Source organism: Protopterus annectens, chromosome 1.part1, assembly GCF_019279795.1.
Source record: "Protopterus annectens isolate FY-2018-M chromosome 1.part1, PAN1.0, whole genome shotgun sequence".
NCBI lineage: Eukaryota > Metazoa > Chordata > Ceratodontiformes > Protopteridae > Protopterus > Protopterus annectens.
Window position 1 is genome coordinate 445,408,617 of NC_056726.1, and position 24,609 is coordinate 445,433,225.

Below are 24,609 nucleotides of genomic sequence, written 5' to 3' on the forward strand. Positions count from 1 at the left end.
CGGGGAGAAAAGCTCCATGTACAAATTCATTAAGGTATTAAAAACTTAGCAAAAAATACTAGCTACAATTGTACAGCATAACAAGTACAGAAGTTAGTATTGTGAACACTGTACAGAGACATTAGAGTAGATATAGCATAATCATATTTTGATTCTATAGAGGGGTTGCAAATACAATCATGCAACAGTTAACATAATTAAGCATCAACATTCATTTGAGAGACAAGAAACTTAAATCCAAAATCACAAAGTAAGGGAAAGAAAAGAAAAGAAAAAGAAAAAAAATAAAGTAGAGACAAGGCAGGACAAAGAGCAGGTAAAAAAGGGGTTGGTAGCCAAAAGTCAGTGACTCACAGGGGTGGGGTTTGTTAAAAAGCATGAGAGGAGGGGGGCGAAAAAGTAGAAGTATGTTTTAATCAGGCTTAGAGCAGGGACAAAACCATTGTCCTTTTAGGTAATATCTGAGGTGTTTCTTAAACAGTTGTGTAGAGGAGAGAGAAGTGAGTGTGTCAGGAAGCTTGTTCCAGATTCTGCCAACCACATTGGAAAAGAGTGAATCTCCTGCTTTGTTATTTGATATATTGTTGGCAATGTGTAACTTGTTAGCTGAGCGTAGTGTTGTAAGATTTTTGTATGGGGAGATCAAATTAGAAAGGATAGGGGTGTTAGTAGGGTGGTGGAGAATTTTTTGAGCAATCAGAAGTTGATTATATTGTAGTTGGTTCTGTAGTTCTAACCAACTGAGTTGTTGCAGGTTGCAACAGTGGTGGGTTCTATAAGGGGAGCCAGTGGCAAATCTAGTTATGTTATTATAGCTCATTTCCAGCTTGGAATTATTATGTTTAGATAGATTGGTATATATGGCAGATGCATAGAACAGGGTAGATGTAAGCTGAGTCTGGGCAATAGATTTCCTAGCTAATGGGGTAAGAAAGGGTTTAATTCTGTACAGAGGGCCACATATCCTTAGCTGCCACACTAGACCTAAAGAAGATAAGGATCCATCAGATCATTGATACATTGACACAGGCCCATTTCAATACTAAACCATGATTATAAAGTGTTCACGTCCATTAATAGCTAAAATAATGCCAAAACTGATAGATGTGTATCAGTGTGGTTTTGTGCAGGAGAGGCAAACATTTGACATCATTAACAGAACATTGATGATTCTGAGGAAAGCAGAATGTAAACAAATATTGTTGTTGGTCGGTCTTGATGTAGAGAAAGCATTTGACAGAGTAAGCTGGGACTTTATGAGCAGGGCATTGGAAGCATTTTCATTTCCTGAAAAAAATTAAAAAGGTTGATCAGGACAATATATGAGAGATTGGAGGTGAAAATTAAAGTACTTGAGCAGAGGAGTCAGGCAAGGGTGTCCTCTTTCCCCTTTATTATTTGCATTATATTTAGAATGAGTAGCAAAGAAAATAAGGCACTCAGAAATTCAGGGAAATAATTGGTATGATTGTCAAGAAAAGCTGGCTTTATTTGTAGATTATATTATTTTGTACCTGACAAAACCAGAAAAAGACATTACAGTGTTGTGGAACATTTTGAGGCAGTTTCAGATCTTTTCTGGATACAAAATGAATGAAGCTAAAACAAAGTCAATAGCGATAAATTATGTACCCACACATGAACTGGTTCAGGAATTCCCATATTTATGGGGACATGATAAAATGAAATATTTAGGAGTATGGATTAAAATGATTCTAGTGTGGCAGCTAAGGATATGTGGTAAGAGACTAAACAAAAGATAATACAAAAACTGAGAAAATGGAAGCAAGATGCAAGCAGTTAAAAAGTTTTTAGTTCCTATAGTCTTATACATAGGTTAGGTGTATTTCTATCAACCATAGGAGAAGTTGTAGGTAGCAATTAATAAAGAGCTGAAGGATTTTATCTGGAAGGGAAAGATAGCAAGACTCAAGTGGGATAAGCTGATTCTTCCAGTAGAACAGGACGGATTGGGATTACCCAATCTGAAGGGGTATTTCAGAGCCACACAGTTAAGAGACTCCTATACACAGCACAAGCAGAAAACCATAATTCCAAGTGGAAAGGGATGATGATGATGCAACATTGGGGAAGCTCAAGAAACAAGGGGAGATTGGGATTTTGGATGAAGGCCTTTAAGGAGAACAGCAGTAATCATGCAGAATATTATATCCATAAAGTAGCAGAACGTATTAGAACGAAAGCCACATGGGAATGGAGAAAGGAGATTCTGCCAGTAGGGTGACTGTACTTAGGGATACAGACAAGACCCAAGAGGGGGCTGGAAGTTATTGGAGAAAGTTAACAAAGAAGCCAAGGTATTGAGAGTATTGAAGACGCCAAGAATTTATTTGGACTGCAGGTTAGAGACTGCCTTCCCTGTCAGGAATTGATATCAGAGTATAGACAAAGAGAAAGAAATAGGGGGCTTCCTGAATGAAAGACCAGCACTGGTATAGTTTTTAATAGAATCTAGAACATAAGCTGACATTAAAAAAAGAATAATTAATAGAGCATATAAAATGTTACACGATGACTATAAGAATCAGTCAGAGGAGGTTAGAAAGGATTGGGAAGAGAGATTGGAGAAGCAATTCATAAACAATGGGAGGATATATGTATGTCTCTCAAATATGCAACAAAATCTAGAAGATTTAGGATTTTTGCCTGGGAATGTTTACATAGATATTTTCATACCCCAAGGAGACTCCAGAGAATTTTTCCTCAGGTAGACAATAAATGTTGGAGGTGTGAAGAGGAGAAAGCGGTAATTGGGAACATACTTTCTGGAGGTGTGGTTAGTTGGCAGACTTTAAAAGGATTTCCTGCGGGATGCAGTGTTGGAAATGCTCAGTTGGCAGATTGGTCTGATGAGGGAGATGATTTTTCTGAATTATGACACAGAATCAGAATTGCCTAGACATGGTAAGGCCTTGCTGTGTCTTATAATGGTGACTGCCAAAAAAGCAATTGCTAGAAAATGGAAATCAAAATCTAAACCAATTATACTTGAAGTAATGAATACAGTAACAGGGATAAACAACTGGAATTGAGATCTTTAGGAGCAAACTACAGAGGAAAAATGGGAATTGTTGGAACAATACATACAAGGGAGGAATGAGGCCCCAAAGGCAGCAGGACTTAAGTGTAATGTTTGAGTGAGAAAGATTGGGTTGATTATAAGTGATGTATAATGTTTGCAACTTGGAGTGTGTCATTATGGTTTGTGATATAAAGTGCTTGAGACTAGGATTGTATTGGTGTGGTTTATTTTCATTTATATAAATGTATCATTGCCTATGTAGTAAGTGATGGTTTAATGAAGATGTTTCTTTAAAAAAAACAAGAATTGAATAATTTATGTAATAATGCTTAGGTTATATGATATATAACAATATATGCGAAGTATAATGTTTATGTTAATATATTTTGATTACTTTTACATGAATGTAAATTTGCCTATATCACAAGTGATAATTCAGTAAAGGTGTTTGGGGGGGGGGGGGTATTACATGAGGGTACTTCATTGGATGCTGCCAGTGCACTGGTCTTTCAGGTGACATCCTCTCTCTGCTCTAATACGTATTACAAGAATTTACAAAGAGCACATTTCCTGTAGGATCACCGCAAGAGAAGTTTCTCAGGACCTCCCTTTAATCCTTCCACTACCCACAGCAGCGGGTACCATGGACACTTCCCAACTAGGGTGGGGGGTGGCATTTCTTGGGAAGGACCGTCCAAGGCACTTGGTCCAATCAGGATGCCAATCTTCACTTCAATGTCCTGGAAAGATGAGAGCTGTCCTATTAAAGTTGCAGTCTTTTCAAGATACTCTCTCCCGAGGGATGTTTTATCATTCAGACAGACAGTATGTTAGTTGTCTGCTACTTCATTAAATGGGGGTAACCAAGTATTACTCCCAGTGTTGAGAAGTGCAACAAAACCAAAAGCAGGTACCAAGGTACTGAAGGTCTGCAGTATTTAAAGCAGGAACAAATCAACTAAGAAACTTCACAGACCACCAGGCTAAAACAGCAACTTTTAATACAAATGTAGTAAGCACTTTCAGGATACACCCTTCATCAGACTAATTCCTTGTAGTACAAGCTCATTATTTAAAACAACAATTACCCAATCAACAGTCAAAACCCTGAACACACGGTCACCATCTCTTGATTTTAAAGGCACAATTCCATTCAAACCTGGGCTTCTGTCTGCCCCAAGTTCTATAATCCATTGTGTTTCACAGTACTCAGTATAAGTAACCAGATCACCACCCCTTGGATTGATTTTAGAGACCTGTAATGCCAGTATTGAGAAGTGATCGGAATTTGGCAGTAGGAGATTTCTTCCAACCCCTTTCTTATGGCAATGCATTCTATAACTATGTCAAGAACCTAAATGGTAATGCACATGTCTGCTCTGAGCTACAACAGAATAGCATTAAATATACTGATCCCAAGGATATTTCCAATATCCTTGCAGATCGATTCAGGGCAAACTTCACCTCCCTTTCACCCCCTAAATGGCCCATCTCAATAGCAGAAGGTTGCCAAATTCCAGTAATGGCCACACAAGTAAAAAACACACTCTCCAAAGCTAAGAATACAGCATCCATGGGACCAGATGACATCCTGGGCTGTGTACTACATGAACTACAAAATGAACTGGCACCTCACCTAAGTGTCATGTTTAATCATACCCTCACCTCAGGCTTCGTGCCCACTGAGTGGCGCACAGCTACAGTTATCCCACTCCACAAGGGGAGATCCACCTTAGATCCTAGGAACTACCGCCCCATCAGTCTGACGAGCCTGATCTGCAAAGCCATGGAACGTATTATCATGGAACTTTGTACCCCACCCAGTTTGGGTTCATGAAGGGCCGATCTTGTCTCCTGAACCTGATTGACTTTTTCTAATCAGTCTCCAGAGCCGTGGACGAAGGTAAGGTGGTCCACATAGCCTATCTGGACCTCGCCAAGGCCTTTGACACCATCCCCCACTCTGGAATCATTAATAAACTTACTAAACTGGGCATTAATCCCTACGCCACTTGATGGGTTGCCAACTGGCTTACTGACAGAACCCACACTGTAAAAGTAGCTGACCCCAAATCCAGCTCCAGACAAGTGACAAGTGGAGTACCTCAGGGTTCAGTCCTGGGACTGTTCTTGTTTGGCATCTACTTCTCTGAAGTACAGGCCAACAATAAGGGACTCTGGCTAACAAAGTTTGCAGATGACTGTAAACTGGGAGCCATTGTTGAATCCCTACATGATGTGGATCCTCTACAAAAGGTCCTTACAGAAACAGATGCTTGGTGCCAGAGCCATAGGCTCAAGCTCAATGCCAAGAAATGTATAGATCTGAAGTAGGCAGACTTCATTTGTCTGCAACCTGTGGGTATCGGATCCGACCTCGGATCCGAACCGGCATTTCAAAAGCTTAGGCTCCGAGCTCCTAGCTCCTCCCTCTTACCCATAACCCCTTGCCAAGCCCTGACTGACCTCAGATTTCGTTTGCCGCTTTCAAGTTGCGACGGATTCTTGAGCTCCTGGTGTTTTTTGGTGCAGATAAGTTATTTCTGACAGAAAAAGTTTAAAGAATCTCAACTTTTTTCTTTTAATTATTTAGTGTTGAGTGTGTAGGCTTTCCTCTCTCTTTATTTTTAATTTTTCACGGGTTTTTTGCGTAGTTTGTGTGTGTGTGTTGTTTTAGGCCTATTAGGGCTTATCATGTCCGAAGCCCATAAGGCTGTATTCTCTAAATGTACCGAGTGTGGCCATAAGCTGTCCCCAGCGGATGGCCACACTGCAAGTCATCTTGGGGTTGAACACCTGTCATCTGGTTGTACCATTTGTGCAGGGTTCAACCCCGAGCTTTGAGGGAGCGGAGGTCGAAGCTGGTGCTGGCTGGACTTCTCCCCGGATACTGCTTCGGCTTCTGCCCCTTCTTCTCAGCAAGCTGTTGCTGTGGGCTCTCCTCCTCTGGCTGGGACTCAACCTCCCTCTAAGATGCTGGAGGAGAGAGTCTTCTAGAGAGAGAGAAGAAGGAGAGGCACAGGAGAGGCACCACAAACGGAGGCGAAACCTCCAGTTCGGCTCCTCCATCTGCTGGCCTCCCCTGTGCCTTCTAGCTTTCCTCCTCCTCGGCTCCACTCCCCTCGGTTCTCTCCTGGGCCCGAGGAGGAGGAGGCTAGCCCTTCAGTGAGGTCCCAGGCGCTCTCTAGGTCCGCTTGGTGGCCTCCACCAGATCCACTTTTCTATGAGTGAAGCAGATATGGACCGGATGATGAGGAAATTCATCCAGGCCCAAATGCAAATGGGAGTGCTCCTAGCCCCCCCCCCATCCGGGAGGGGCTTCGACTTTTTCGCCCCTTTGGCTCCTTCTCCGACCCATACCACGGGTTCGGAGCTGTCGGCGCCGGGCAGAGTTGGATCCGGGGTGGGTCGGATCCGATAGGTCGGCGCACCTCGGATCCATCCCATCCCTTGAGTGCTTGGTACGGACCCGACCTCTCGAGCCGAGGACCGAGCCTCGGATCCGAGGGAGCTGGTGTGTCTTCGGCTCCGTCCAGGTCGGAGCACACGGTCTCGGATCCGGCGGTTTCGCTCCGGCTCCGATCCGTCGTCAGATCCGAGTGGGGTCGGCTCTCGGGGTTTAGAGAAGCTGGCTCCCCCTCGGCCTTCGACGTAGTGGAAAGGCACTGTTGAGGACATCCGGACCCCCGGTCCCTGCCACGGCTCCATCCCGCACTCCCTTGCAGTTGGGCCAGGCTCCCACCAGCCGGTCCCAGGGACAGCCCGCCTCAATGTCCCAAGTAGTTCCCTTGGAACATCCAGCTGCGGAAGAGTACTCCTCGGACAGCCCCCCCGATGAAGTACCTCGGAAGCGTAAGTGCAAAAGGAGGCACATGGACTCCCCCGAGTCCGCTACCGAAGACACAGACTTGGATGAAGGGGAAGGCTCCCCAAGATCACCCCCTGAAGACGTCTCATTTGGAGACATTATGGAAATGTTAAGGATCAGGGGGGGGGTGGTCTGCCCCCAAGGCTTCCTCAGACGAGTCTGTGTTCTTGGAGGCATTCGAGGCGGGCCCATCTACCTCTTGGGTGTCCCCTCCTGCCGACCCTCTGGTGGACCTTATATCCATCAGAGCGTGGAAGGATCCGGACACCGTTGAGCCTGTACCCAAGCATCCTGACCGCATCCTTTCCCCGCCGGCGGACCGCACTCACTGGAGCAAGGGCCCCCCATTAGATGCCATGATGATGGCTGCAGCCACTAAGAGGGAATTGGCCCAGGAGAGTCCCTCTGTGCATCCTCCGGGCAAGGAGTCCCGCTCGATGGATCGCATTGGGAAGCGAGTTTTCAGTTCAGCAACCTTCTCTTTGAGAGCGCTGAACTACATGGCATATGTCATCAGGATGCAGCGGGATCTGATTAAAGAATACGCTGCATCTCCCCCAGAGTCCATGTCAGGTGAGGATAAGCAGGTATACTCCACCCGAATGGCCACTCTTAGAGCGGTATCTAACACATCTATGCGGCTACTTTCTCATGCTACCAAGGGAGCCGCTAGAGCCAGCGGAGCAGGCCTAGTCATGAGGCGACAGGCCTGGCTCCGCCACTGTGATTTCGCAGAGCCCTTCAAGGCGACTTTTGCGAATGCCCCCTTTGATGGTTCTGCCTTGTTTGGCAAGACTGTTCGCGAAACACTGGTCCAGAGCGAAAAGGACGGGAAGACGCTGTCTGCCGTCGGAGTCCGCTTCTCAGCTCCCCAGAGGTCCTTCTCGAAGAACCAAAAGGGACAGAAGAAGATGTGGTTCCGGAAATCGCAGCAGTCCCAACCTGCTTCGGATAACCAGTCCTCCCGTGGCAGAGGAGGACAGGGAGGTCACCGTCCTAGAGGCAGGGGGGCTCCTAGAAACTTTGGGTCCAGAGAACCTTTCTCTGAGAGACTCACGCAGCAGCCCTGAAGGGTTGCCCGACTGTCCGTCTCTGGAGGCAGTCGGGGGGCGTTTCTCGAGGCACCTAACTTCTTGGGAGTCCATCACATCAGACCGTTGGGTGCTTCGCGTGATATCCAGTGGTTATTCAATCCCCCTGTACAAGGTTCCCAGATCTCGCAGCCTCCCAGATGTTCCACCCGACCAAAGGGAGGCAGCAGCTATCGAACAGCTGCTACAAAAAAGAGCTATCCAGTCCGTCCCCCCAGATCAAACCGGGTCAGGGTTTTACTCCAGGTTCTTTTTGGTGCCAAAGAAAACGGGGGACTTAAGACCCATCTTAGATCTTTCCCAGTTGAACCTGTCAGTAACCAAGCAAAAGTTCCGGATGGTCACCCTTCAATCTATACTCCCCCTCTTGAGGGAGAACGACTGGATGTGCTCCATCGACCTCAAGGACGCGTACTACCATATTCGCATGGACAGATGGTCCAGGAGGTTTCTTCGCTTCCGGCTGGGAGCCAGTCATTATCAGTTCAGGGTCCTCCCCTTTGGTCTCACCTCAGCCCCCAGGGTGTTCACCAAGGTTCTAGCGGTGGTAGCGGCCCACCTGAGGCTCCAGGGATTACAGGTCTTCCCGTACCTGGACGACTGGCTCCTGACGGCATCATCAAGGCATCTTCTGTGCTCAGCCAGGGACTACTTTCTTCAACTAGCCCCAAGGCTGGGCATCACTGTCAACTGGGAGAAATCTTTACTACACCCCACACAAGCTATAGATTTCATAGGAGGAAGGCTAAACACCAGGTCAATGCGAGCCTTTCTCACTCCAGACAGAATTGCCAACCTGAAGTGTCATGTAGCAGCAGTCCTGCAACCATCTCCAACTGCAGCTTCGGTCCTGAGGGCCCTAGGTTCAATGGCGGCAGCTATCCCGCTTCTCATTCATGCTCGCTTACGCATGTGGGTTCTTCAATGGACCCTTCAGGTTCAGTGGTCCCCTCTTTGTTCCTCTCTCAACACTCCGATAGCGGTCAGCAAAGCGTGCAGGGATTCCCTTCTTTGGTGGCTTCTTTCTCCGGAGCCCCTGACAGGGAGACCTTTTTGTGCTGCATTTCCCCGTGCCACAGTGACCACGGACGCTTCTTGCCTCGGGTGGGGGGGGCATTCTGCGGGAAAGATTGTCCAAGGCACGTGGAACCCCACAGAGACGTTGCTGCATATAAATGTCCTGGAAATGAGGGCGGTGCTCCTAGCGTTGCAAGCACTTCACCACGTTCTTCCTTCAGGGACTATTGCGATTCAGACACACAACATGTCGGTAGTCTGGTACATCAACAAACAGGGAGGAACCAGGTCTTACCCCCTTTGTCGAGAGGCCATGAGAGTCTGGGAATGGGCAATTTCCACCAAACGCTTTCTGGTAGCAACGCACATTCCGGGAAAATCCAACATCCTTGCGGACAAACTCAGTCGCACCATTCTTTCTCCTCACGAGTGGTCTCTCAGTCCTCAGGTAGCGAAGAAGATTTTTGCCGTTTGGGGGCAACCCTGTTGCGATCTTTTTGCCTCTCCCTCAAACGCCAAATGCGACAATTTCTTCGCTCTGCTTCCCCCACCAGGGGAATTCCCGAGAGATGCTCTGGTGCATGCTTGGCCTCCCGGTCTCCTTTATGCCTACCCTCCACTACCTCTGATGCAGAGGCTTCTGCAGAAAGCCAACAGTTTGGGGAGCAGAATATTTCTCATTGCCCCGTTCTGGCCTCGTCAACCCTGGTTCCCCTTTGTATGGTCTCACAAAATCAATCCACCCTGGATTCTGGATCCGATTCCGGATCTCATCTCCCACCCTCTGGGAATTGCGGTTCCCAATCTGCGCACCCTGAAATTGACAGCTTGGCTGCTCCAGTTCCATCCTTGATTAGGACTCCCGGTATCTCATCACCGGTCAAGGCCATCTTAGTGGCAGCTCATAAACCTTCCACCAGGCAGGTTTATCGGAGTAAATGGAAGAGATTCTCTATTTGGGCGGTACAGAGAACTTTGGATCCTTTCTCAGCACCTATGTCAGCAGTGCTGGATTTTTTAACAGACCTCTTTCATCAAGGGGCAAGTTCTTCCACGATTAAGGTACAATTGGCAGCCATCTCGCATTACCACATTGGTCATGAGACAGCTCCCCTCATGACGAAATTATGCAAAACCTTTCTCAAAGGGATTTTTTTGTTGAGGCCTCCAGTCAAGGAGGTTGTACCACCTTGGGACTTATCGTTAGTTCTGCAAGCCCTTACTGCTCCTCCCTTCTAGCCTGCAGCTTCTACAGATCTAAAGTACCTTTCATGGAAGACTGCCTTCTTGGTAGCTATCACTTCTGCCAGAAGAGTGTCTGAGCTTCAGGCTCTATGCGTCAAGCCGCCTTACCTTTCTTTCTTTCCTGATAGGGTGTGCCTCAGGACCAATCCATCTTTTCTTCCGAAGGTCTCTTTTGAATCTAATATTAACCAATCAATCAATTTACCTGTGTTTTTTCCCAAGTACTCAAACAAAGGAGAATACAAATTGCATTCCTTGGATGTTCATAGACAATTATGTTTTTATGTTCACAGAACAGCTGGTCACAGGAAATCAGATCAGCTGTTCGTCTCCTTTGCTAAATTTGCTTTGGGTAAAGCAGTGTCTAAAGTCACACTATCTAGGTGGATAGCTAATTGTATTCTGCAGGCTTATGACACTTCAGGTAGACCTGCTCCTCAGAGGGTTACGGCTCATTCTACTAGGGCAGTCTCCACGTCAGCCGCCTTTAAGTCACGTGTTTCATTGGATGATATCTGCGCGGCAGCTACTTGGGCCTCGCCTCATACTTTTATTTCTCATTACAAGGTGGATGTTGTTTCCAGAGGAAGAGCATCCTTTGGCTCAGCGGTGCTCCGAAACATCCTTCCATGACGGCCGCCCAAGATTCAGGTAGCTGGGGACTCTGTCCCACAGGTTGCAGACAAATGAAGTCTGCCTACTTCAGATTTAGAAGTTATGTACTCACCATAACGTTCCATCTGAGTAGGTGACTTCGTTTGGATGCAACCATCCCCCCCTCCATCCCCCTGACCTTTATAGAGCGAGTATTTATGCTGTTTTTTCGTGTACTGTAGTCAGTATTTTTGAGGCAAACTCAATCTGAGGTCAGTCAGGGCTTGGCAAGGGGTTATGGGTAAGAGGGAGGAGCTAGGAGCTCGGAGCCTAAGCTTTTGAAATGCCGGCTCGGATCCGAGGTCGGATCCGATACCCACAGGTTGCATCCAAATGAAGTCACCTACTCAGATGGAACGTTATGGTGAGTGCATAACTTCTAATTATCCCCTTTGGGAAAAAACATGTACCCATGAATTACCACGTAGGTGGCAGTACACTAAACACCGAAAGTGTGATAAGAGACTTAGTGACACAGGTGGACAGTAGTCTCACCTTTGATAACCATATCACCACAACAGTCAGGAAATCCTTCTATGTGGCACACCTCATCACTAAGGGCTTTTCATCCAGAAAAAAGGAGGTCATTGTCCCACTGTACTCATCCCTCATTAGACCCATTATAGAATACAATGCCCCATTTGGTATCTACCTCTCAAGACATCTGCAACAACTGGAAAGGTCACAGAAATACCTCACTGAAAGAATCAACAGGCCTAAAGCAGATGCCCTATGCCGACCGCCTTAAAAAACTCTAGCTATACTCTATCGCATATCGTCTACTCGGAGGCAATCTCTGCTTAACAAACAAGGCCATGTCAAACCCAGAGCTGTTGGACATGCTACACTTAAAGAAATCCCAATCCCTCAGAGCCACATGCTCCAGGGATCTAAACCTTGTCATCACAATAAACAAAACATGCTGGAGGGATAGGATGTTCTTCATCTCACATTGCTGCAGTCCTAACACTTGGGTAGTCCGCTGTCCCTCGGTCGGCCCGAATATCAGAGTATAAGGCTGACGTCGGTCAAGGCGCATTTGACTGACATCAGAACGTCAGGGTACAAATGCGCATGACCGACGTCATATCCTCAGTCTTTTTTGCCGCATGGTCCGATGCAGAAGCAGTGTTGTAAGTGCCATTCGGCGTTCAGAAATTTTTCGAATTCGGAGTTTCAGACCGAAGTCAGAGTTGGTTAAGTACCCCGTTGGGGAATATTTTGGTTTTTTCTTGCCTTAGTGGTTTACCGGATGTCAGAAAAAGTGAATAACTGTATTTCTTGTGGGAAACAGATACCGCATAGGGATTACCATAATTTGTGTATACCTTGTTTGGGACCTGAGCACGACGTTGTTGGGTGTCGCTTTTGTGCTAGGTTCAATAAACGCACTATAAAGCGAAGGTTGGATTGTGCCAGGTTGGTCTTTGGGAAGCGGTGCAATTACAATATGCCGTCGGATGCACCGACGCCGGCTTCCTCAAAGAAGCGCAAGGACAAGGCAGTTAAACCTAGGTTAGAGGAGTCGTCCGAACCGGACGCTGGTTCTTTAGAGGCCAGTGGAACCGGTGGTTCCGACGGAGGCCTCTCTGGAGTCCCAGGGAGAAACTTTGTTTTTACAGGATGTGGCCTCCCAGGAGGCAGGTCAGGCTGTAGGGGCTTCTCAGATAACTGTACTCCCCTCCCTTCCTAAGGTGTCTAGGCCCTCTCTTTCTGCTTCTAAGGCTTCTCCTAGAGGCAGGTCTAGTTTTGCTTCTGTGGGTGTCACTCCTAGTTCTTCAGGTTCTGTGCCCAAGAAGCACATGCTTAAAATGGCAGAAGATTTAATTACTTTAATTAGAGGCTCTATGCCCCCTCCTGATAAGACGCCTAGGTTGGAACCTGTGTTGGGGGATTATGAGCAGGCTTCGGATGTGTCTGAGTCTTCGGCTGAAGACTTGCAGGAGTATTCTCATTATTCTGATTCTGATGTGGATGATTCTACTCCTTCTGCTTCTCCTCCTGAGGATTTTTCTTTTTCAGAGACCCTTCACTCCATGAGAGAGCATTTTAAATGGGAAGGTCAGGATTTCTCTGATTCCAGGAAAAGGCTTAGGGAATTTTGTTTTACCCCAGCATAGGCCTTTAGCTATACCTCCTGTTCTGAATGTGGTGGAAGATGTGTTTGCAGAGGCTTCTCTTAATCCTGATTCTTTGCCTCCTGCTCCTGTTAAACCAGATAGGTATTACAGGGTGCCTGAAGCTCATAAGTATCTTTTAAGAGTCCTAGGGCAGACCCAGAAACTGTTAGCCAGGGGCCTAAGGGTGTTAAGGCTTCTGTTGTCAAGAATCCGGTTCCTGCAGATAAAGAGGCCAGGGCCTTGGATAGATGGGGAAAGAAAGTTTATACTTCTTCCACTCTAGCCATGAGAGCTTTGAATTGCCAGTTTCACATGTTGAAATATCAAAATTATCTCCTTTCACAGTTGAAATCTAAGGTTGATGCTCTGGCGGAAGGTATTGATTGTAAAGAGTTACAAGATTTAGTGCATGTTTCTGAACAGGTGGGTAAGCATTCTTTGCAATGTGGTTTTGATGCTGTACAGGCCTCATCTAGGGTGGCTGCCACTGGGTCAGTTCTTCGCAGGCATGCCTGGCTGAGGGATCAAAATTTATCTGACCATGTTAAAACTAGGATTTTGGATGCCCCTTTGCAATCTGATGTCTTGTTTGGTTCTCCTGTTGAGGCAGTTTTAAAGAAAATGGAAGACAAGGCTAAGTCTATGCAGACTGTTAAAGATTTTTGCAGGTTCAGCCTCCAAAGTTTAGTAGAAATTGGCCTACTAAAGGGTGGACGTATCCTTCTTATGATTCCCAGTCTAGGGGTAGATCTAGACGTGGCAGGGGCAGAGGTCAGGGCTCTTTCAGGCCTAGGACAGGGAGTTCTCCTGCACAGTCTTCGGTGAGGGCAGGGGTCAGTCCTTTCGTAAACAGACCCAATGACCTACCTTTTCAGCTGCCAGAACCTTCTCGCCTGGCAGCACCTTTGGGAGGAAGGTTGGCACTTTTCAAAGAAAATTGGAGTTTGATTACCCAAGACAGATGGGTACTGGATATCATACATCACGGTTACAGGTTTTATTTCCATACCTTGCCTCCTTTCAAAGGCATGCCAGACATTCCTCCTCAACAAAGAATAGAGGCTCACAAGCAAATTTCTCTGTTACTCCAAATAGGGGCCATACAGCCGGTTCCTATGCCAGAAAGGGGCCTAGGATTTTATTCTCGCCTGTTCCTTGTGCCAAAAAGGGGAACACGTGGAGACCAATTTTGGATTTATCTATCCTCAACACTTATCTGGACATTCCCAAGTTCAAAATGTTGACGTTACAACAGCTTTTACCTCTACTGGGCAAGGATCACTGGATGGTAACTTTGGATCTCAAGGAGGCTTACCTTCATGTTCCTATCAGGCTAAGTTGCAGGAAGTATCTGCGTTTTCGGACTGGGACTTCTCACTATCAGTTCTCTGCATTGCCCTTTGGCTTATCTACTGCCCAGAGTATTTACGAAAGTTCTGGCTCCAGTGATAGCTTTCTTCAGGCTAAAAGGAATACAAATCTATCCTTATTTGGACGATTGCCTGATTCTGGCTCAAGGAAGGGACGAGCTTCTTCGTCATTTGGAATATGTGATAGCAGTGCTAAGATGCCTGGGGTATTCTGTGAAGCGAAATAAAGTCCAGTATAGTACCCTCTCAAGACATGTGCTTTCTGGGTGTAAGACTGAATACAGCATCCCAGATGGCCTTTCTAACCCCGGACAAACAAAAGAATCTTTCCCTTTACTTCCATCATCTATCTCTTCAGTCCGGGCTGACTGCAAGGACAGTCCTTCAAGCCTTAGGGTTCATGGCATCTTGTATTCTGGTGCTTCCCAATGCCAAACTGCATATGAGGAAGTTGCAATGGTATCTCAAAATGTATGGACACAGCACTGCCAGCATCTGGACACTGTCATTCAAATAATACCTTGCATTCAAAAGGAATTTTTGTGGTGGGCTCAGGAATGTCACCTAAACAAGGGACTCTCTGTGACCCGGCCAGAGGCGAGTCAAATTTTAACGACAGATGCCTCAGACAAAGCTTGGGAGCTCATCTAAATGGAAAGTGGATACAAGACAAATGGCCTGTCAGACTACAGCATCTACATATCAACTTGAAGGAGATGTTAGCAGTCCAGTTTGCATTAATAGCTTTCAAGGATTTACTTCTTCCAGGGCAGGTGTTGATTCTAACAGACAACACAACTGTCATGTGGTACATCAACAAGCAAGGGGAACACATTCTTATCCTCTATGCAGGCAAGCAATGATTTTGTGGGAGACTGCTCTCAGTTTACAACTAAGTCTTCAGGCAAGGTTTCTGCCGGAGCACAGAACTCCTTAGCAGATGTGTTAAGCAGACAAATCATGGATCCCCACGAGTGGAAACTGGATCTTCATGTATTTCAGAAATTGACAGTGTCCTGGGGAACTCCAGACATAGATCTGTTCGCTTCTCCACTAAACCACCAGCTGCCAAAGTTTTGCACAAAGGTTTCATCCCACAGCTTGGAAAGTGGATGCTCTTTCTTTCAGTTGGAAAAATCTTCATGTGTATGCCTTTCCACCTCTGCCTCTCCTCCCAAAGGTACTTCTGAAGGTCAGACAGGACAAGCCAAGGATGATTTTGATAGCTCCAGATTGGCCTCGACAGCACTGGTACCCATTACTGAGAAGTCTAGTACGGAAGCCTCCATGGCCTTTGCCTTTGATTCCACATCTGTTGTCCCAGGAGGACAGTCATTTGCTCAATGTCAAACTTCACTCTCTTCACCTAACAGCATGGCATATTCTGTTTTAAACCATAGAGGGTCTCAACTTCCACAGCAAGTTTTGAATGTGATTTTGGAAGCTAGAAGGCCTAGTACAAGAAAAGTGTACGCAGATAAATGGAAGAGATTTTTATTTTGGAGTGCAGCTAAGGATTTGGATATTTCTGAGCCTGATTTAAGTGTGGCTCTTCAATATCTTACTGAGTTATTGGACAAAGGTTTGTCCTTCTCTTCTATTAAGATTCATGCTGCAGCAATTTCAGCTCACTACGACTGTGACCCACCATTGTTTTCTCATCCTTTGTTCAAGCAATTTCTTAGAGGGGCAAAGAATATAAGACCCCCGCGAAGGGCTCCTACTCCTGCTTGGGATCTCAATTTTGTGTTGGAGAAACTCACTCTACAACCTTTTGAGCCTGCAGCTACTGCTGAGTTGAAATATTTGTCATGGAAGACTGCTTTTTTGTTGGCCATTACCTCTGCAAGAAGGGTTTCTGAATTGCAGGCCCTTATGGCAGTTGAGCCTTTCTTAATTTTCCATAAGGATAGGGTATCTTTACGTACTAATCCTTCCTTTATGCCTAAAGTGGTTTCTAGTGTGGCTTTAAACCAAACTATTCATTTGCCTACTTTTTATGCAAATCCCCAAACTAAAGGGGAAAAGATTTTGCACACATTAGATGTACACAGGCAGTTGCGATATTATTTGGACAGAACTAAAGGGTTCAGACAATCTCAGCAGTTATTAGTTTCTTTTGCTTTGTGCTCTCAGGGCAAGCCCGTGTCAAAACAAACTATTTCTAAGTGGATTGGATTTTGCATTGCTTTCTGTTATTCCCATCATGGCAAAGAGATTCCAGCTGGGATTAGGCCTAATTCCACTAGGGCTACTGCCACTTCAACAGCTTTTTGAGGGGTGGCTACTAAGGATATTTTGGAGGCAGCCACTTGGAGTTCAGTGCATACCTTCTCTAGGCATTACCACCTTCCTCTGTACTCTAAATCCAGGGCTGGTTTTGCCACTGCTGTGTTGCAGGGCATTTTGGCAGCTCCTGCTTCATTATAGTTTAGCCATCCTCCCTTACCTCTGCTTTGGGATTCTACCCAAGTGTTAGGACTGCAGCAATGTGAGATGAAGAACATAGTACAGTTTTGTACCTACCATAAATGTAGATGTTCGAAGATCCACATTGCTGCAGTCCAATTACCCTCCCTCCTTCCCTCTGTAGTTTGAGGTGGTTGTGTGGGTTGGGTTATCCATCTGAGGTATAGTGTATATATTGTATATATTGTACATATTTTTGGTGTTAGGCTGGTTGGTTGTTTAGTTGTTGTCTTTGGGTTTTGGCCTTTCTTTTTAGGGTCTTCTGACATCTGGGGCAAGAAAAGACTGAGGATATGACATCGGTCATGCGCATTTGTACCCTGACGTTCTGATGTCAGTCAAATGCGCCTTGACCGACGTCAGCCTTATACTCTGATATTCGGGCCGACCGAGGGACAGCGGACTACCCAAGTGTTAGGACTGCAGCAATGTGGATCTTCGAACATCTACATTTATGGTAGGTACAAAACTGTACTTTCCCAACACAAAGACTCCCCAGACTCTGGAATAGACTGCCCATACATGTCAAGCAGAGTGCCTGTTTGGCCGTCTTCATAAGGAACATTGATGATTGGATGGGAGAAAGGAAATTCACCCTGGGGATCACGTCAGTCGTCCTGCTAGACAGGGGTCCAGGGAAGTAAATAGTGTGGGAAGAAATAGCCAGGGAATTGTTATGGCTAGGCTTGTGTAGGCCCTAGGGCCGATAGCCTAGTACCAACCTATGAATCTGTGAAACGGGGAAGTCCGGTGTTCTGGCAGACAAATTGAGCAGGTCCATATTACAACCCAGGATCTTCTCCTCACCCATCAGGAATAAATTATTCCGACATTCAGACCCTCAAACTGGGCACATGGTTTTCCCACTTCCAGTGATGGAGGCTAGACAACCCAGGTTTACATACCCAGTCAGGGGAATCTTCCTGTCTTCTCAGAAGGGTTCTACACGAAATATGTGTAAGAGTAAATGGAAAAGATTATCCTATTGGGCTGCCTGTAGACAAATAGATCCTTTTTCAGCACTCATTTCAATTATTTTAGACTTTCTTGCTTCCATATTTAACAGCGGTGCTAGTTGCTCGACTGTTAAGGGTCAGCTTGCAGCTATATCATATTTTCATATAGGATATAACCAGTACTCTTTGGCCTCATTTAGATTGTGTAAAACCTTTCTTAAAGGTGTTTTCTTACTTCAACCTCCCATTAAAGACCCTGCTCCACCATAGGATCTTAAATATTCTCCTATAAGCCTCGTCTCAACCTCCTTTTGAATTAGCTGCAATGGCAGATTTAAAATTTTTGTCTTAGAAAACTATTATTCTTGTCACAGTCAATTCAGCCAGTCAAATGTCTGACTCCAGACCCTTTCATCTAACCCAGTCTGTCTAATTTTTCATAAGGAAAGGGTTTTTCTCCACACCAAGTTTTCCTTTGTACTAAAGTGGCCTCAGAAACAGCTATGTATTAGTCAGTCAACCTTCCTGTTTTCTTTTCATTTTCTTCCAGTAAAGTAGAGTAAATGCTTATATTTTCGATGTTCGTAGGCAACTGATTTTATATCCACAGAACAAAAGATTTCAGAAAATCAGACCAGCTGTTTATTTCCTTTTCCAAAGCCAGACAGGGAAAATCTGACTCAATGGTGACTTTAGCCAAGCGGCTTTCTGGCTGTATTTCCTTTGTATACAGCAAAAATGGACTGGTGCTTCCCAGACCTTCTTAGGCTCATTCCACCAGATTGTTGGTCACATCCTCTGTCTTCTGGTCTAAGGTTTCGATAGATGACATTTGTGGAGCTGCCATTTGGTCTAACTCGCATACCTTTATTGCTCACTGCAAATTGAACATCTTGTCTAGGAATAGAGCAGGATTTGGCTTTGCTGTACTCCAGAATATCCATTCTTAAAGACCACCCTGGGTTTCTGTAGCTGGGGACTTTATCCCATTGTTTGAGGAATGGGGAAAAAAGACATCAGATATAAAAGTTGTGTACTCGCCATACTTTGCCAGTGATGGTCTTCATCTGTCTCCCCTGGGCTTCAGGCTTCTGGAAAAGGCTCTTGCCTCCCTCCTAGTGCCTTATTTAAGTAAAGTCATCAGCACAAAATTACCAGCATGAAAAATTCTTCTAAATGAAGTTTAAGGCTCTTGCCTCCCTCCTAGTGCCTTATTTAAGTAAAGTCATCAGCACAAAATTACCAGCATGAAAAATTCTTCTAAATGAAGTTTAAAGGTCATACTGCTAAACGCTAGGAGTATTAGCATGAAACTGCACTCATTGTAAACATTCTTTGCCTTGGAGGATGCCGATGTTTGTGCAGTCACTGAAACCTGGTTCAAAGCTGTAGAGCACCCTAGTCTTACCAGGTTACTCATCCTACCATACTTTCAGACCCCAAACGGGGGGGGCTATAAAGCCAAAGGAGATGGTGTTTCAATATTTATCAAAGACATACACACCTCCAGGCTGGTTAAACAGTTGCACAGGAGACCGTCCAAGTGCAGTTATCTGTTGACAAAACACCTGTTCAAATAATAGCTAGCTACAGACCCCCAGCCATGACTCAGGACACCCACTCCACCTGTCTGGACTTACTTGAATCCGCGAAGATTCAACCCTCTACCTTGATCCTGGGTGACTTTTAACTACCCAACCATAGAGTGGAAGACCTATTCTAGCCCAAACGTGAACGCCCAGAGATTCCTCGACTTTGTCAATGCCAATGCAATGGATCAGCTGGTCGACACCCCTGCAAAAGATGAAAATATCCTGGACTTAGTCCTATTCAACATGAGTAGCCACTGTAGCACCCCTACAGAGTTATTTTCCTTGGTAAAATCCGACCATAAAGCGATCACTTTTGAAGTCACCATCTCCCCTGACCCCCTCCCCCTTGTCAGGGTCAAACAAAAAAAAAATTTCCAAAACTGACTACAGTCTTCTCAGAGCAGGTATAAGTAGCTTCACAGCCACCATCCCTTCAGCCGGAACTAGCATTAATGTACAAGCCTACACCAAAAAAATATATGAGTACCTACATAGCTGTTTGGACTTAGCAATACCTGACAGAACCAAATCATCTTCCTCAAGAAAGAGTAAACCTGTCTGGTGGACAGCAGCAATAAACAAACTCTGTAATAAAGAAAAAATTGCTGTCCAGGACCAAGAAGGAGCAGGTGCCAAACTGGAAATCATCTTTCCATTGTCTGAACAAGCAAATAAGGCCATTGGTGAAATCCTGTAAGGCTAACTTTGCATCCAAATTGGCCACATCCACCAAAGACAGTCACAAGGCTTTCTTCACATATGTCAGCAGTCTCAAAGTTAACACCCAAATCTGCTCTGAAACGGTGGTCAGTAACACCAAAAACACAAATGCCATAGATATAGCCAACCTGTTGGCAGACAGGTTCAGTGAAAACTTCACCCCCTCTGTCCCCCCATCAGTAAACCAGGACATCCCCAGCACCTGCCCCTCTCCCCTCATCACCAGGGAGCAGGCCTTTAATGCCTTCTCAAAGACAAAAAAATACAGTCTCCATGGGAACCGATAACATCCCTGGCTGTACCCTACATGAACTCAGGCATGAGCTCTTAGCTCCATTAGGCACCGTATTCAACCAAAGCCTGAGCACCGGCTTCATCTCATCTGAGTGGAGGACAGCCACTGTCGTCCCTCTACACAAAGGTGGTGTCCACTGACCCAGTCAGTTATAGGCCCATCAGCCTAACTAGCCTGATCTGCAAGGCCATGGAATGCATTATCATGACTTTTATAAACAAGGACATTGGCAACCTCCAAACGCTTGACCCCACACAGTTTGGTTTCGTCAAAGGGAGATCATGCCTGTTAAACTTTGTCAACTTCTTCGAATCAGTCACCAAAGCCATGGATGAGGGGAAGATGGTGCACACCGCCTACCTTCACCTAGCCAAAGCCGTCAACACTACTCTCCACTCTGGCATAATAAATAAACTCTCCCAGCTAAGCATCAACCCGTATGTTACCAGATGGGTAGCTAACTGGCTCACTGATAGAACCCACTCAGTCAAAATAGGGGAAGCCACCTCTAGTAGTAGACCCATAATAAGTGGTGTACCCCAAGGATGGGTCTTGGAGGCTCTGCTGTTTGGGATATACTTTTCTGAGGTGAAAGCCAAAACCAGTGGTCTGTGGCTGACCAAGTTTGCAGATGACTGCAGGCTGGGTGCTGTCTTAAGTTCCCCTAGTGTTATGAACATCCTCCAAGAGGGCCTTACCCAAACTAATGACTGGTGCCAAAAGCATGGCCTCAAATTGAATGCCAAGAAATGCATCGTTATCCTCTTTGGGGAAAATGACATCCCCACTAATTATCCCCTTTGGGGAAAATGGCATCCCAATCCCATCTAATTATCACATTATTAACAACGTACTAAGCACACAGTCAGTCATGAGGGACTTGGGCACCCAGGTTGATAGCAACCCGACTTTTGACCACCACTTTGCCTTCGTTGTATGGAAGACTTTCTACATGGACCACCTTATAAATAAGGGTATTTCATCCAGTAACAGTGAGGTCATAACATGCCAGTACTTCCCCCTTATCAGACTCATTATCAACTACAATGCACCCTTTCGGCATGAACCTTGCCAAGCACATGCATCAGCTGGAGAGACCACAGAGGTTTCTGACCAGGAAATTCCAGGGTCTCAAACACCTATCCTATACAGATAGGCTAAAAGCCCTGTCCCTCTACTCAGTCTCATACAGACTGCTCAGAGGTGACCTGTGTCTGGCATATAAGGTCATCTCAGACCCAGCCTTGATGGAGTTGCTGCATATCTGTTAGTTAAACTCCACTCATGCAACCCGCACACAAGGCCTTAACCTGGTCTATGACATTAATAGAACTTGTTGGCAGGATAGATTTGTGCCCTAAAGGTTGCCCCATCTGTGGAATAGACTCCCTCTCCATGTCAAGCAGAGTACCTCTTTAGCCCGCTTTAAGAGGAACCTGGACGACTGGATGGGAAACAGAAAATACACTCCTGGGATCCCACCTGTGTCCCTGCTGGACAGTGGAAACAGGTGCTGACATTAAGGAAACATGGGCGAAATTCTTGGTTAGGCTTGTAAGGGCCTCCGGGTCAATAGCCTAGTATCATCCCATGAACTTATGCACTGTCTCGTCTGTCTTGTCTCTTTTTGACCTTCCTCAGCCTCCCTCCATCCCCCTTGCAGTTTCATAGTTTTTTCTAATTCCTATGACTCCTAGTTCAGCCTGAGGAATAATGTCTTGCTTGACTGGTTGATAAGCTTCAGCTCCTTTTTCTTTGTTTCTCCTACTCTTATAATTATTCCCTAGGATATTATTTTATTGTATTATATTGTTTTCTGTATGTTGGCTGTTTATATGCATTGTTGAGTGCAGGGAGGGAAAACATGATCTGAAGTTATGCTGTTACTGAGGAAGATTATAGGCAAGGCGAGGAGTTCAAACTACAGATCCAAGTCTTTAGAAGTGACTAAAGGCCAATCTGAGGTCAGATCCAAGACCCATCAGTTGAGGAAGTTCGAAAACGGCCAACACAGATGGATACATATGGTGAGTACATAACTTTTATATTATTTTCTTTAAACCATGTTTGAATGACAGCTGTGATATTGGGTGAATGGGTTATAATGAATGTGTGCATCTGGTCAAGTTTTTTAGAGATGCTTTTGGCATTAACTAATGCACAGGAGAGTATGGAGGTGTTGGGAAATGTTTTGGGTGTTATGTGGTATGAGGGACCTGGACTGGATTCAGTGTTTGGCAGAGTAAACTGGGATTTTATGAGTAGAACAGTGGAAGCTTTTGCATTCCCTGATACAATAATAAGGTTAATTAGGAGGCTATATGAAGGATCAGAGGCAAGCATTACAGTGGGAATGCCCCTGTCTGATAAGTTGTGTTCGATGTTATGATATAAACCCATTCAAAGTAGTAAAACTTTGAATGTTATAATATCGAACCCAAAACAGTGAACACTGAAAAAAGCAAAGCTGCAGAACATCAACTTCTTTCCTAGGGAAAGAATTTGGTGGGCTGTTTCTGCCCCTTCGTTATTTTTTTCCACTGTGGTGTGAAGGTTACAGACCAGGTTAAGGTGAGTGTGGGAATGAGATAGTTAGGAACCTTAGGGTTAGGGAGCGGGTAAGGTGAGTGTGCGATAGTTAGGGACCTTAGGGTTAGGGAGCAGCGGGTAAGGTGAGTGGGCGATAGTTAGGGTCCTTAGGGTTAGAGAGCAGTTAAGGTGAGTGTGTGATAGTTAGGGACCTTAGGGTTAGGGAGCGGATAAGGTGAATGTGCGATAGTTACGGACCTTAGGGTTAAGGAGCGGGTAAGGTGAGTGTGCAGTAGTTATGGACCGTAGGGTTAGGGTTAGGGTTTGGGTTAAGGTAAGTGGATAGATAGTAACGTATGTACGGTTTAGTGTAGGGTTAGAAGTAGGATTTTAAGTGTATATGCGTGGATTACTTTTTTTGGTGTACTTGTGTTGTTTGTGTGTGTTTCTCGGAACAGCAAATTTTTTTCCCAGGGAAAATATTCGCTGTTCTGAGCTTTTGATTATATCACATTTCGAAATTCCAAGTTCGAGCTTATGGTGTTAGATATTTGGGGATTTCAATTATATGATATAAACCCGTTTGAACAGAGGAATCAGTTTGGGGGGGTATCGTCTTTCCCCTTTGTTATTTGAAATAAATATAAAGCAGATATCAAAGGGATATCATCTTTCCCTTTATTTCTTTATATTTAGAGCCATTAGCAAAGAAAATAAGGGCCTCAGAAATGTAAGAATATTATTAGTATGGTAATCAGGAAAATTTAGCTGTATTTGTAGATATTATTTTGTACCCGATAAACCCAGAAAAGGACATCTTAGTGCTGTGAAACATTTTGAGACCATTTCATGTCTTTTCAGGATATAAAATTAACAAAGGTAAAACAAAGGCTACAGCCATAAGTTATGTACCCACACATGAATTGGTTCAGCAGTACCCATATTTATATTAACGATAAGATGAAGTACTTAGGAGAATGGATTAAAGAGGCTTCAGTTATGGGAGTGAAGGATATGTGGGAAGAGACTAAAATAAGAACAACTGCATTCATCATGGAGAGGCTCACCAACACAATAACTAGGATTACAACTAAACATTAATTCAGGCTTAATATAATAAGTTTTAAAGTTAACACCACTTGATATAATACTGTAATAATAAATATAAGGAAGGAATCCGTAATAGTATCAGCAGATTGTTTTGGTTATTTTCATAGTTGTCACCACCTCAACTATTGAAGAAGTCTATTTCACACCATCTGTCAGGCCACTTAGAAATTCTCATGTTAATTTGATGGTGTGGGGCCCACAGTGGTGGCTGGTATACTGGTTGATCCCTTTTAATACTTCCTTATAAACTTTTGAAGCCTTGCAGTGGTGATCTCCAGAGATCTGACTGAACTCCTTAACCCTTACTGCTTTGATTGAGTGTTACTCTATGTACTTTAGCAACTTCAAGCTGTTGGAAATTTTAAGTGCTTGTTTTGATTCATGTTGCAGTACATTGGCCCCTGTAGCCTCACACCTTTGAAATTCGTTTTCATCTGGTCCAAAATCATGGCTTAGTCTCTGCTTTCAAGACTTCACATAAAACTAATTTTAACCAAGCCTCTTCCATCTAACCAAGGTTTAGCCCTGTA

General features: G+C 45.0%; 1 protein-coding gene across 1 annotated transcript in view; it reads left to right on the forward strand.

Moving 5' to 3' along the window:
- Positions 1 to 24,609, forward strand: part of LYST (lysosomal trafficking regulator) — a 3,825,950-nt gene that overhangs the window by 1,460,345 nt on the left and 2,340,996 nt on the right. The window lies entirely within an intron of this gene.